At 38.2% G+C, this 16,224-nt stretch overlaps 1 protein-coding gene across 1 annotated transcript in view; it reads left to right on the forward strand.

The window, feature by feature from the left end:
- Positions 1-1,322: 1,322 nt before the first annotated feature.
- znf385b (zinc finger protein 385B) overlaps positions 1,323-16,224 on the forward strand; it is a 130,116-nt gene continuing 115,214 nt past the window's right edge. Inside the window, exon 1 of the mRNA XM_081367880.1 lies at positions 1,323-1,452. The gene's annotated coding sequence lies outside the window, so the exon portion shown is untranslated. The remainder of the gene's footprint in view (positions 1,453-16,224) is intronic.

The raw sequence follows: 16,224 nt of genomic DNA on the forward strand, positions 1-16,224 counted from the left end.
GTGGAAATTGATTTAAACCTGCCACCAGTCTCATCATGCGGCCCATGCGTTTCATGTTCATGCTGATGCTGATGGCTGTTGGTGTGAGAATGGACAGTTCTGTGAATGCCTGGAAATACCCCATGAATGGAAGCTTTGCCCAACGTCACCACAGGAAGTGAGTGAATGGGTGGAGTTCAGTGTGGGTGCTTCCTCAAACCCTGTTTTTAAATTCTAAAATAGAATTTTTGTAGATCACTATTACTGTAGCGTGCAATTAGGGGTCTATACGTTGTGGCGGGCCGTCTCGCCACAGCAGACATCTTGAACATTATTTAAACCCTGTGTTACCGAAGTCGAATTTGGCTCAAGCTACCCCTGCCTAAAGGCATTGGTTGTATTAGTGAATTCTTGGGTTGTTCCAAACCTGTATGAATTTCTATCTTCTGCTGAACAAAATTATAATTCTGTTGATGATATTTTTGAAGTAGGCCTATATGGGTAACCAAACAGTTGATAGGCCTTATGGAGAAAAAAATATGTCAATGGGGCCTATCAACTGTTTGGTTACAAATATTCTTCAAAATTCTTTTGTGTTCAGCAGAAGAAAGAAATTCATATAGGTTTGAAACAACTTTGAACTATCACTTTAAAGATATTCTTTACCTGATCTAGAGTTAACTTTAAAGTCATATGGAAATTTACTTTTAAAATATTATTTTATCCAATAGTTTGCTTGCATACCAATTGTCTATAGTCCTGCATTGTGCATTACTGTTTGCTCTTTGACGTTTTTTTTTCTGCTAAATGCATGAATATAAATGTAAAACAAATAAAAACGTTTCACATTTTTTCTTCTTCTTAATTTCCCCTGAGGATGCAAAATTATAAACTAAGTACAATATTTGTACATGTTTGTACAACAACTTCATGTGCAAGAAGAGAAAACTTTCAGGGGTATTTTTATTGGCGTATAATTGCCAAGCGATTTCTTCCCATAGGGAGAAAGAGAGGAAGGGAGTGTACATGCAGTGAAAGTAGGGCATACAGTATGTGCTTTCAGGTAGCGCTGCCCCTGAGGTATCGGAAAAAAATTACGAGTTCTACACAAATACTATGGCGACGTAAGTTTGTGAATAATACTTGCACAGTGCTGACGTCGCGTGGTTACCATCCAATAGGGAATGCTCAAAATATGAATATTAAGTACATCACGCTGACGTTCTAGTTAACTGTCCAATGGCGAAATATTGGGGATGAATATTAATTAGTTCCAGTTGACGTTGCTTAGGAACCTGCCAATGGCGAAGGCTTGTGGGATGAATATTACTCACGAGGCCTTCGCCATAGTAGGATTCGTAAACTTCAGTCAGGATGCGGCGCATCGCCTCGCAGTCCGTTTGCGCCGTGCAACCTGCAACCCAGAGTGAAGCCAAGTCTGCTCAACTTCACCGGTAAACATCAGCTGTTCAGGTAAGTGAACCGCAGGAGAATTCATATGCTAATGCGTTTTGACAGCTTCAGTACTTCAGTACCGCTCAGTCCAACTTCATTTTAGTGATTGAAAAACAACTTGAAGCATCAAGATAGTATTTGATATTTCAACTCATTTGTGTGATTTTATGAGTATTGTAGGCAGAAATATTGCGTATTTTCTCTCGAAGCGCGTCTTTCTTCATTTTTTTCCCGTATGTTTAGTTGCTAATTAAGTTTGGCCAAACACTTTCACCTTTCTGTTCGCACCGCTTTCTAACCGTTAAAGTAGTTAACTGTCATTTCTGTCCTGCAAGGCATCATAGGCGTCATTTCTCAACCGACGCGCTAGTTATGGCCAAAAATGCTGTTTAGTTTGGTAGGTTTCTCTGTATAACAGATATTCATAATATTTAAAGGTATAGTTCACTTAGAAATTAAAGCTCATCCTCATACAGTGCCAAACATATGGCTTACTTTCTTTGAAAGTATGAAGAATGTCCTGCACTGTATTTTATTTTCTGTGCTATGTCAAGCCTTTACAAATGACTTGAAATCATAAACGTGTCATAGTCCATATGACTCGTATTACATATTCCAGGTTTTCGGAAGCCATATGACAGCTTTGTGGATGAACAGTTTAAATGGATAATCTTGAGTTGCGCCTAAGTAGAATCGGATCGTTTGAATCGGATCTTCTCTATTAATCACCAGTTGATAAAACCAATACGAAGGATTCGTTCACGAATCAAACCGATCAGGCTCTACCAGTTCTACTCACTTTCTCAATAATCTGGTCTCATCTGGTGATTTTGCGTCCTTTTTGAGTTTTGGCATCTTTGATTTTGAGTGAAACATTCCATTAAATAACAACAGAAAAAAACGAAATAATAATAATAATTCATGAATGAAATTAATTATACAGTATGGTTTAATTGTCAGCATGTATCCGTAGTTCTTGGGTGTTCTCAGGTGTTCAACATCAGACATCTTCATCGCCTTAGCTATGAATTATAGCTATTTATATATATATATATATATATATATATTGATGTATGTGTGCAAAAAATGGTGACAGTGGAATGGAAGTGCATGTAGGCGCACCAGTAATACGGGATTGCTTGCTGTGTGTCTTTCACAGTTTTATGCCATAATTTCGCATTTGTCCTTGGACCAAATAATCCTCTCATATTTGTAACTCTACAGTAAGCCTCATGATATAGGCTAGGCTATGCAACCTAAAGGGTTTTATGCTCACTTTAAGCTCTGGCCTTTGTGTCTTTGAGCAACCTTTGTTCATTCATAATTGTAAAAATATTAGAAATATCCTAAATGGAAATACAAAACCGTTGAATATGATTGCCCTGGACTTTAATCCAGTGTTGGTCAAAAAGCGTTGTGGTCATGCATTATTTCAACCAAATGCACCTGGTTAAATGTTGTCAGAGCTTTTGGATATTTGACCTTTTATGCTAGTTGTGTATTGTATTGTTTTGTTTCTCTCTCTCTCTCTCTCTCTCTCTCTCTCTCTCTCTCTCTCTCTCTCTCTCTCTCTCTCTCTCTCTCTCTCTCTCTCTCTCTCTCTCTCTCTCTCTCTCTCAGTGTGTAATGTGAACATAAGGCAGTAGGTGTGGCTTCTCAGATATTCTCACTGAAGTGTCATCTACCTGTACATAATTAATAGAGCACTTATGTACTTTATTCATCAAGACTAATTTGTTCAGCAGTATTGCGTCATGCCTTGAAAAGCAAAAGAAGTTGTAGGCTTAAGGCATCTTGGGAAATGGGTTGGTTTTGAAACATAAACGCATATTAGTCCACCTTTGTTCTAGACGTCCATAAGATGAATGTACCCATAGTGACAATAAGCAAGCATATGCAGGCATTGAATAGAGCACATGTTTGTTTTTCCTTCCTTCCTTCCTTCCTTCCTTCCTTCCTTCCTTCCTTCCTTCCTTCCTTCCTTCCTTCCTTCCACACTATCTTCCTCCTGCATTTCATTATTCCCACATACCCTTTCTTCTTTGAAGATAATCTAGACTGTTTAATAATTACAATACAATAAGTCTGGAACATTGTATTATGGGACTCTGATCTATGCATTTTTTAAAGTGAAGAGAGCCTGCCTAATTCAACTTTGAGATTGTTCTTCAGCTCAGCACAAAATTGTAACCCAGAGCTCTCAAATGTTCACAGGGCTGTTATTATACCTGCTGTCTCTGTTAGAAATATGAGCTGGTGATGTGCCCTTGGTTTCTCAATGAGTGTGGAGAAGCACTTGTGGAGAGTAAAATCAAAGAGTCTCCCTTCTGTAGGGCAGTGTTAGACAGTCTCATCGCCGCTATTTAATATCCGTGATAATCACACTCATAAAATCTCAATCAACAGCATGCTGCTGCAAGTCATACAGAAGACCTGCTGTCAAATAGAGAGAAAATGATTTTCTGCACAATATTTAACCTCCCCGCCTCTGCTAATGATTATACAAGGTTAACAAGAACATCTTGGCAATTTCATAGATGTCTTTTAAGGAAATACTGGAGCATATTCGAGGTCAACGAGAATAAGTAATTTGGTGAAATGTGTCATTTCTGCATTCCTGGAATCCCTAAATGGATTGGAACTTTTTGTCATTAGTTTGTTTGATACATAATAATAATAATAAATTTTATTTATAATGCGCTTTTCTAAAACCCAAAGCGCTACCGACAGTAAAAGCAAATAAAATACAAAAGTACAAGAATAATACAAAAATAATTAGAGTACAACACAGTAAAATACTAATCATGACAGTCTATTTTAAGCAATTTTAAAAAGATGAGTTTTTAACAACTTCTTGAAACTGGCTAGTGTGGGAGCATCTCTAACAATAAGAGGAAGTGCATTCCATAATCTGGGTGCAGCAACAGAGAAAGCTCTCTCCCCCATAGATTTTAATCTACAGGGAGGCTGCTGAAGAGTAAGCGAATCAGTTGACCGAAGGGAACGGGAAGGCGCGTACTGGCTGACTAAGTCACAGATATACAGTAAGAAGGGGTGATTTCATGCATAGCTTTGTATGTTAGTATGAGAGTTTTAAAAACAATACGCGACTGAACAGGAAGCCAATGCAAGCTATAAAGCACGCCTGTGATGTGCTGACTTGGTGAAGTGAATGTAAGAACACGTGCTGCTGAATTCTGGATGTACTGCAGCCGTTTTATTGATTTAGCAGGTAAACCAACAAATAGTGCATTACAATAATCAATCCTGGAAGTAACAAATGCATGAATAAGCCTTTCAGCGTAATGTAGGGCCTAATTCTTGCAATTCTTCTGAGATGATGGAATGCAGATTTTGTAATACTCTTAATATATGTGAGTCTAGTGTTAGGTGAGTGTCAAAGATCACACCAAGGTTACGAGCATGAGAAGATGGAAATAAAACGCTATCATCTATAATCAAATTAAAATGTCTCCCTTTGAGAGTAGCCGCAGGTGTGCCAATGAGTAGAATCTCTGTCTTGGAAGAATTCAGTTTTAAAAAATGATCCACGTTTTTATTTCCTGCACACACTAGAATTTTAAAGGGTGGCAGTAGGATCACATATGGAGCTGATGTAAATTTGAGTATCATCATCATAAAAGTGATACCCCAAACCATATTTCCTAATTATTTGCCCCAAAGGAAGCATATAAACACTAAATATGATGTCTCTAGTTACCATCATACTTTTTCTGGGTCCATTTGAAAGGAAGTCAGTACCCTGGAGATTTGGAGATAGCTGATAATTGTAATGTTTTAAGTCACAGATTTACATCAGGAATTAAGCTTCCTGGTGAGAACTGAGCTTGTCTCATCTTGATATCTCTCTGCTCTGCAGATAAATAGTTTACCAGTAAATAGTCAAGAAATGTTTCTTGAGCTCTAAATCAGCATATTAGGATCATGTGATGAGTAATGACAGTAATGATGCAATGAGTAACACTGGAATAAATGGCTTTTTCTAATAGGCCTAGGCCTAGGCCTATATATTGAGAGACTATCAAAAAAAAAAAATCTGTTAACACTTTATTTCGATTGTCCACTTTTGACATTCTACTAACAGTATAACTAAACCTGCTAACACTGTATTTTGATGCTCCCCCAACAGACATTCTACTAACTATAAGTAATTTTAGCAAGTATGTCAACTTGTTCTACTAACCCAAACCCAACAGTCTCTACTAATACTCTGAGTTAGTTGACATGTAGTTGCAAATAAATGAGAGTTAGTTGACCTGCAAAGTTACTTATAGTTAGCAGAATGTCTAAAGTGGACTATCAAAATGAAAGGTAACCAAAAATCTAAGTGACCCCAAATTTTTGAATGGCAGTGTATATCAACCAGTTTACACAATCCAATCAATTTCTGATGGACAAAATCAAGTCCCGTCCTACATTTTTCACTGAATGTCGCGTTTTTTTTACTCTGACATACATCAGATTATGTCAATAAAACGGGTTGCAAATGGCAACATGTTGTCATGATCACTGGAATATGAGTTACAGAGTTCGCCCACAGACAATTCCAGAAAATTATGTTTCCCTTATATTTACCCAATATCGGTTGCAGACCAGACATTGCACATTATTTACAGTAAACAGACTCACATGGATCATTCTCAGTAATTTGTTTCATACTCCACATGCATGTTATTGTTTACCGCTATCTTTTCCGTGTGTTGCACAAAAGCCTTGTTTCACAAAAGACTGGTTTTGTGGTATAGCTTGTCCCCCCTGCAGCTAGGAGATGCCTGTATAGGTGACTGGTAATTAGTCCCATTCTGTCTGCAGTGATTTATGGAGTTCACCATCATGCATGATGCAAGTGATCCATGAGCCAAAGAGGCAGTCCTTCTACACAAGCAAGCACAAGTAGATATTTTATATTTTAGTCAAATTATTTAGGTTAACTTAGTACAAACCATTAACTGGCATGTTTAAATTCAATCCTATACTGTATTTTGTGGCCTTTTTGGTTCCACGTTGTCTCTGCCATAATAATAGGCTTATCTGTAATCAATCCTTAATAATATCTAAGGATGGGCAGAATGATCAATAGCTCTTCTGACTCTGTTTTTTGACATTCCATGGTTTTTCGTTGCAAATATTTTTACACAAAAACTGACACATTCCTACCGTCACACAGTATAGCCTATACCGTCATCTCATCAGTAATGTCTATTAACATAGGCTATGTCTCAGTTGGTGTAATAGTCATTTGTCATTTGTACCAGCTGAATTATATAAAAACTCATTTGCTGTTAAGGTCATGACTGCTGTGGAGTGAGATGCAATTGTGACATGACATCTAACATGACCTAATTTAGCATGCATATTATCTCCAATATATACACACACACATACATATACCTTCATCATTGTGTGCGTAGCTTTTTTGACCTTGCATTTATTTTTACTGACGGAAAAGCCCAGGAGGGGGCTGCTGCTCCTGGTTGGGTATGGAATGGGGCAGAAATAAATTGCCTCCACATCTCCTGCGTCTCTGCGGAGTTTAACGAATGATAAGGAAGCTGGGAAACTAGGATATTGGGAAGGTCAGCTAGTTCTAGTAATTAGCAGGAGGGATGAAGATGGAAGGTGAAAGAGGGAGAGGGGAAAGATTCCTCTTTGAAGGGAGTAATGAATCAGTCTTACTGTATTTTTTCCTGACAGGATGGGATATTTTGAGGGACTTAAATCAAATCCTTGGGAAATTTATATTCTCCACAGAGAATTTGTTTTAACAATAACAAGGTTTTCGATATAGAGATAGTGCATCCGGAAAGTATTCACAGCGCTTCACTTTTTCCACATTTTGTTATGTTACAGCCTAATTCCAAAATGGATTAAATTCATTATTTTCCTCAATTCGACAAACAATACCCCATAAGGACAATGTGAAAAGTTTGTTTGAAATCTTTGCAAATGTATTAAATAAAAAACAAAAAGTATAAGCATTGATTGCCTTTGCTCAATACTTTGTTGAAGCACCTTTGGCACCAATTACAGCCTCAAGTCTTTTCGAGTATGATGCTACAAGCTTGGCACACCTATTTTGGGGAGTTTCTCCCATTCTTCTTTGCAGAACCTCTCAATCTCCCATCAGGTTGGATGCGAAGCGTCGGTGCACTGCCATTTTCAGATCTCTCCAGAGATGTTCAAGTCTGGGCTCTGGCTGGGCAACTCAAGGACATTCACAGAGTTGTCCCGTAGCCACTCCTTTGTTATCTCGGCTGTGTACTTAGGGTCGTTGTCCTGTTGTTAGATGAACCGTCGCCCCAGTCTGAGGTCCAGAGCGCTCTGGAGCAGGTTTTTTATCAATGATGTCTCTGTATATTGCTGCATTCATCTTTCCCTCGATCCTGACTAGTCTCCCAGTTCCTCCCGCTGAAAAACATCCCCACAGCATGATGCTGGCACCACCATGCTTCACTGTAGGGATGGTATTGGCCAGGTGATGAGCGGTGCCTGGTTTCCTTCAGACATGACGCTTGCCATTCAGGCCAAAGAGTTCAATCTTTGTTTCATCAGATTTTGTTTCTCATCGTCTGAGAGTCCTTCAGGTGCCTTTTGGCAAACTGTCATGTACCTTTTACTGAGGAGTGGCTTCCGTCTGGCCACTCTACCATACAGATTGGTGGAGTGCTGCAGAGATGGTTGTTCTTCTGGAAGGTTATCCTCTCTCCACAGAGAAACGCGGGAGCTCTGTCAGAGTGACCATCGGGTTCTTGGTCACCTCCCTGACTAAGGCCCTCCTCCCCTGATCGCTCAGTTTGGCCAGGCGGCCAGCTCTAGAAAGAATCCTTGTGGCTCCAAACTTCTTCCATCTATGGATGATGGAGGCCACTGTGCTCATTGGGACCCTCAATGCTGCAGAAATTTTTTTCTGTACCCAGTCCAGTCCAGTCCAGTCCAGTCCAGTCCACAGATAACTCCTTGGACTTCATGGCTTGGTTTGTGCTCTGACATGCACTGTTAACTGTGGGACCTTATAGACGAATCCGGCGAAACTACCGGAAGTAAGCGGGCGCCATTACTGAGCTGTTGCTGGGTAGCGTTGCGCCATTGCCTCCTATTGGTTTGGTTGCGTCCACTGGAATAAACAGCCCGCGATTTACGACTGTCACTAACGTTACATCTACAACTTTACTATTCTTCCTCTGTAGAGTTATTTGAACAGTATAAGTGTTGTTAATGGTCTGTGAAAATCGGACAGGTCCTTTAAGAACTAATTTATCATCTGGTAGAGTGTGCATTATTTGACCAACCCATAGGCTACGGAGCTTAGATAATTTTTTTGACCCTCTATCAGTGACCTGTAGTTGGCATTTTGTTGATCATCGGATGCCAGGCTAAGGAGAAAATACTCTTAAATACCTTTAAAACAACCGAAGGGGCGCGTTGGGGCAGTAGTAGCATTACTGTATTTGCTTGACTGTGATTCTGAGAACCAACAACGCTAGCAGTTAGCTGTACCTTACCCTTTCCTTTTGAAATGTGAAAATGAGATAAATAATGGTCAAAAATGAAAAACATGAATTCGTTTATTTGATATCATTAATTTATTTATTGTTGCCAAATGGACAGATCTTTTAATAGTTTCCTCGTTAGTTTGCCTAGCTAGCATAGTTATTGCCAAGCTATTTTCATAAATAATCTGTAAGATCGTTTGTACCTTCATCTGTGACTGGAGGCCACTGTCTAACATCATCAACCCAACAAGTCATACTGCCTGGCTGTAGCTGTCATCGAAGGTGCGTTTGCGTTATCACGGAGGTTTGTTTACATACTAGTAACAGCTCAGTAATGGCGTCGCCACAAGATGGCAGCCTACACAGAACGCTCGTCGGATTCGTCTATATAGACAGGTGTGTGCCTTTCCAAATCATGTCCAATCAACTGAATTTACCACAGGAGGACTCCAATCAAGTTGTAGAAACATCTCAAGAATGATCAGTGGAAACAGGATGCACCTAAGCTCAATTTTGAGTGTCATGGCAAAGGCTGTGAATGCTTATGTGATTTTTTTTTTATTTTTTTTTTATATAAATTTGCAAAGATTTCAAACAAACTTCTTTCAAGTTGTCATTATGGGGTATTATTTGTAGAATTTTGTGGAAAATAATGAATTGAATCCATTTTGGAATAAGGCTGTAACATAATAAAATGTGGAAAAAGTGAGGAGCTGTGAATACTTTCCAGATGCACTGTATGGAAACCAAGACCACTGAAAGAGTGGGCATCACTATTGTGTTGTATAAACCACATAGCCTACTCTCTGAATATTTCATTCCCTTTCCGTGACACTGCAGTCTCTACTTCTCCCTAGCTTCAATGTGGATGTCCCTGTGTGCATCTATCTTTTAACACCATTAATGTCCATTAATTTGTGAGTGTTTTTTTTTTTTTTTTGTGCGTTGCTTTCCCAAGTTAAATGCTGCTCTACTGTAGGGGTCCCGCCGAGCTCATTCTAATTTGGCAAGTTCCTGCTAGTTGAAGCCCCCGTTTGTCACATGCGTTTATATATGTAACGTAGCTGTGACAATTCACACCATGCGCCGATGCCAAGGGATGATGGATGTGATGAGTGCCATGAGAATGAGAGCAATACAGGGACTGATGGGACATTACGTCATTGGCAGATTTTGTATGGCAGGTTCATAATAAGCAATGTCTATCATGTCTTCACTGCATAAGTCCTGTGGATGATACCAACATGTATGTAATTCAAATAAAAAAATGCTGAGTAAGACTTGATTTTATGCAGAGGAATTGATTGGATTGTGTAAAGTGACTGTTAAGTGAAGTGAAGGGAAGGGAAGGGCCGAAAAGTAAGAGAGATTCATGACATAACTTAAAAAGGATAGTTGTTTCAGAGGTGGAGCAAGTTTCCCATTTAGGTAAAACAGTGTATTGTAATAAGAATTTGTATTTGTAATTGCATGTACCTATACATTATGCACAATAAAACAGTGAACATATTTATAAAAGTAATGATTTACTTCTAATCCAGTGTGCAGCTCAGTTGTGTTCCCCATTGTTTTGTCTCTTCTATCATACAAAGCAAAAAATTAAAATAATAGAAATTTCAAATCTAAAGGTAAAGGAGTCAGCTATTTCAGACGATCTCTCTACAGCACCCAATTAGATTGTTATTCTGCATCAGCAAAATGAGGTAAGCTACAGATTTCTCACCGTGGTGCATGCTGAAATCAGTTAACCAAGTCGTAGCTCTTTGACTGACAGTAACTGAATTCATTCAAACACTTTACTCCGCACTTAAACTGTTGATGTCAGTGCTAATGATGTCAGTTATTATGAAGTCATCTTTTTATATTTTTCCAAAATCTGGGATGTAACTCTTGTAACCCTGATGTCAAAATGACTTACATCAGTAGCTCCTACAGGCCGTGTGATTGGTCGTAGTCTGGAAGCGAGGACAGAGTGGGAAAAAACCCACTTCGAGCTTTATAATGGGTGACAAATGCTGAGTCCCACTGTTTAGCTCTGTACTGATTCACAGGATTCAGTGCTCCTGTCATACTGAGCAGAGGATCTGTAGTTCCCTTCAGTTGACAACTTGCTTATTTGAAATTGCCTGCAATGTCATCAAAAACATAGCTTTTAAGATGGAAAGGTCAGGAGTTTCCAGTACAACCATTTTTTTTTTTAAATGTGTATATATATAGGCTAATATTACTATAAATATTTTAGTTTTATAATATATGCTTGTATTATCGTTTTAAAATTTTAGGGCTGGTAGTAGTAGGCTATATTTTTTATTTAGCAAGGATGCATTAAATCGACAGGAAAGACATTTAATGTTACAAAAGATGCTGTTCTGATAAATGATGTTCTTTTGAACTTTCTATTCATCAAAAAAAATTATCATGATTTTCAATAAATGTTGCTTGAGCACCAAATCAGTAGCCTGGCAAGCCAGACCTACATCAAGATGTTAGGTCTGGCAACTCACCATAGACACGGCTCAATCCGAGGGGCGGGATAAACAGCTGTCTTTCAAATTCCCTCTGCACGCAATAGGATAGTGCTACAACCAACCAGAGCGTTTTCCCAACAGCAGAGCTAACGTTAGTTGATAGATTCAACTTTTGAATCTGGCCGGCAAAACCACGAACACATCTTCCTTTTTTTAAGAATGACTTAAGTGCCGTTCTATGCTCTTTTCTCAAAGAAAAACCTAACTCCAAGTCCTCCAGAGTCGCGGCCAAAGCCAATTCGAAAGATGTTCGCCAGCAGCAGCCGCCATTCTTTGTTTTCAAGTAGCAGGGAACCGTCGCAACTCTGTCGTCATTATGTTAAGCCCGCCCCGCCTACTCTATACACGACGTGATTGGCCTGACCCAATTTAGGTTTTTGCAGCTCGAAAGTCAACGGAGAGTTGCTAGACTACCCTGGCTGCAAAATACATTTAGCTGCCGCTAGGGTGCGTCTAGATTTCTAGGCTACCAAATCAGCATATTAGAATGATTTTGGAAGGATCCTCCTGATGCTGGAAATTTAGCTTTGCGTCAGAGAAATAAACAGCATTTTGTCCAAACAGCCAAACAGCGTCTTGGTAGACTTAACATCGCCCATAACTCCAAACCTTTGAATGGTAGTGTATATACAATACAATATTTATTTGCTTTTTATTCATGATGTCATTGGTCCTGCCAATATATGTTTTGAATTTTTCCTTGGTGCATAGGATATGATATGAATGTGGAATAAAATCAAATTTAGAAAGCAGTTTAGAAAGCAGTTGAAGTAAAGTGCTGAGTCTGCACCTGCTAATTCGGTTCTACTATAATCAGGTTGCACACAGCAGTGCCCCTTAAAACTCTTGGCTCAACTGGGCTTTCACTGATCTCCTTTTGATTGGCTGCTGGCACGAGGTGTCTGTCCTCACCTAGACTTCTAAGTTCTTTAGATTTCCCGTCAATCAGCAGTGGTTAGTGGGATGGAACCTTCCTCCCACCGCTGATATCCAGGACTGAGTAATGGACCTAAGAGAGGAACTGAACTGCAACAGCTGCCCCGACGGTAGTGGTTTATTTAGCATCGCCTCGGTTATATGTAACCCTGCAAAAATCTGATAAAAAGCCCCTCTTCTCTATTTATATTTCAACATGTGCATTAATGATTTAAGTCATGAGCGTAGCTTTATTTCACCACCTACCCAATCCTAGATAATGGCATGCATGTAACTCAATCAGAGCGGATCCAGCAACAGACTGGCTGCCTTGCTGCCTGTGGTCTACAATATTTAATTAATTATATTTATAATTAACATTTCTCAGATTTTTTTTTTTAACTAAGCTTTTTGTAATGCATTGTAGGGAATAGGAATGCCTTCTCCATGAAGTACACATGCTGCCTTTGAATTTTGCCAAATTAATTCATCTTATAAGGCAGAATAATCATGTAAGGATGATGCCTTGAAAATGCTGCTTACGTACTAGGTTTTGGAACAGAGCTGTTGTGTCTTTTTATAGATCCGCACAAGTGGTACAGTATGTGGGCCAAAAAGTGTAAAAAATATAAGCTATATATATATTATAACAGAACTGGGGATACAGGCTTTAATCAGAGAGCGAGGAATCGTTTGTTAAATGTGATTTTGAGGAAGAAAGCAGCTTGTGGATCAGATGAGGCGAGGGATGGTTTGGCTCAGTGACAGATGGGAAACATTAGGGCTCCTCTAATCCTTTCAACATTGACACCAGAGTGTGAGAGAGGTAACTCACACCCACAGCGCCTGAAACCAACGCACAAAGCAGAAGACCTTGCGCAGAATATCTCTTAAAGCTAGCGAAGGAGCAGAACTGCTGCATGGGTCAATGACTTGCTCTGTTTGAATAGAGAGCATTCAGTGCAGCTTTATATACTCACTGGAGGCAGAGTTAATGCATTTCTATCAAGGGGTCAAGGTTTGGTGACCCAGTTTACCCCTGCTGGTAGATGTACACCATAAGATGGGCAAAAAGCATCTTTCTCCATTGACTGCCATTCAAAAGTTGTTGTTTAATCTAATGAAATTGATTATTTTGAAATGAATCAAATGATATTTTTTTGTAAGCAGAAGTAGTTGATTTTATAGTAGATGATTTAACTCTTTCCCCACCATTGACAGAAATTTCCGGCTTTCCGTGTTTTCACTGTTATATGGTAGAGGGGCGCTATACGCATCCTCTGAAAGAGTACTAAATCTCCTGATCAAAACACAGGCAAAAAAGAAGCAGAAACAAGCGATAGCATATGGTGCATATGTAAAATAATGCGATCATCAACATTAAACAGCATATAAATCAAAACTACCTAATGTTACCAAATGAAATGTTGACCCAGGATGAGCTATAGCACTGTGAAGATTTAGAATAAAGTAATAGAATAAAATAAAATAGAATAAAATGTTTTTTTTTTGTGTGTGTGTGTGTGTGTGTTTGTGTGTGTGTGTGTGTGTAATAGCAGATGGTCTGTTCTTTCTTTTGATATATTGCATCTTACGATATTAGGCTAATACAAATAAATATTCTGGGGGCCTTGAAAATGTAAAAAACGCTGGCGGGGAAAAGGTTAACAATGCCTGCTTTTTTTTGTTACAACCATGAAAACAAACATAACACTCCAAGTAAAATAATGATGACCGTTATTACAAAATAAGAAAAAAACTACTGAACTATGAAAATGTACTCTACTTTTTAAATATAAATAAATATTAATTATACCTTTATCATTCATGTTAGTTCATAGTGCATGATGGTGATGAATGTTAACTTATGATATACAACTTAAAATTTTAAATTAACAATCAAACAATGAATAATACTTCAACAACATCTATTAACCTTAATGTTACAAATGGATTGTATTGTTATGAGTAAAGTGTTTTTGTAAAATGTTACCATTTCATGTAGGCTAAATCCAAACTGTAATGCTTAGATGCCCCATATCTACTCAAAGGTCATAGCATTGAAATTACAGGGTTCGTACGTTTTGAAAAAACCTGGAAAAGTTATGGAATTTGAAAAATGCAAATTCCAGGCCTGGAAAGGTTTTGGAAAAATAAAAAGACCCAGAAAGTTTTGGAAAAGTCATGGATTTTTTTTTTTTTTTTTTTTACACAGCATAATATGGGATTAATACAAAAACTGTTTAATAAAAAAATATTTCGCGTTGTCTTAACGTCCTTATTTCGGGCGGCATAACGTTCAGTTCACTTCCGATTCACATGTTGCTGAGGCGAAGTCGGTGCTGACAGAAATTTAATTGAAATGGCAGGAAAGTGGCACGAGCATGCTAAAGTTTTGCAAGCACCGGTGGGTCGAGAATGTAGCGGAAAGAGGATTGCTGCTCTGGCCGCATGTGAAACGATATACGCAGAATATTAGCCTACGTCTGTCTCCTGCACGCGAGAGGAGAGAAGAAAACGAGTAAATGTCAGTTCAATTGTGAGTTCATTCTATGTGTTCTTAGGAGTGTGTGCGATATTGTCTATGAACTATGATGATATTGTAATCATTGTTTTAACTATGCACGAGGCACTGCGAGTGCGAGCTGACATCGCGTTTCTCTCATGCTTGCTTTCACTGCGTGATGTGTCAGTGCAGTTATAGATGTCATGTCCCCAAATGAGTTTTTGTCTTATATTTATATCATATTATGTTGTTATATTAGAATATCACATGAGCAAGAGTGCCGTTTTCCTTTGCACAATTGCAAATGTGCTATTTATTTTATACAACAGTTAAATTAACAATAAAGTTAACATTGCGAGTTACTTTTTGGACACAATATTGTCAATTTTAAATTTATATCGCGGACGAGAATTTCATAATAAAGTCGTAGTCCAACAGACATCGATGATTTATTTATTTATTTAATGAAATCCGCGTTTTGAACGAATCATTTTAACGATTCAATGAACAATCACTTGTTTTTCGGAAGGAATCAGCTGTTTGAACGAATCGGTTGAATAAATGACTCCAATAACTCGCTTATTAAGACAGTGACTTGCCGCCACCTACTGGTGGTTTTAGTTTCATGTTTAAAGTATCCTTTAATTAAAAAGTTAAAATTATAAATCATTTAAATATTGAATAGCTTTATTTATGCAATTGTAAATGAAGTATAAATATAGGCTAATGCCAGTTTTGATGCCGCTTTTGTGTCACCTCTACACTGCAAGGATGGATTTTAATTTAATGATTTAATTTGACATTAGTACTGTGTTATTCTAATATAATTTAATTTGAATGTTAGAATTTGACATAAAAGGTGATGCATACCTCTAAATACGTTTAGAAAAAATGTCCATATATAGGTGAAAATGCCCCTGGAAATCAGTTTACGGTGGCAAATTTTGCCCCTTAATAAAAATGTTAATTTCGGTCACTGCTGTGAACTGACCACTGCATAGAATATAAAAAATATGAATATCTTCGTGAGTCTGCTGTCAACAACAGGCCTAAACCGGCCAGGATACCAGTACAAAAACACAATCAGTAAAATATCATCTAGGCTAATTATTATCAACAAAATTTTGAAAATATCGAGACATATTTTTGTCAATATTGCGCACCCCTAATGTACGGTATTAATTTTGAGGGTAAATTTTAACACAAATTTTTATTCTTATAATGTCGACTGACATTTTCAGGAATACATAGTCATGGAAATGTGCCGAAAAGTCATGGAAAAGTCATGGAAAAGTATTGGTTAAAATGTGTATGAACCCTGAAATTA

Source organism: Scardinius erythrophthalmus (genome assembly GCF_964197995.2).
Source record: "Scardinius erythrophthalmus genome assembly, chromosome: 6".
NCBI classification, from domain to species: Eukaryota; Metazoa; Chordata; class Actinopteri; order Cypriniformes; family Leuciscidae; genus Scardinius; species Scardinius erythrophthalmus.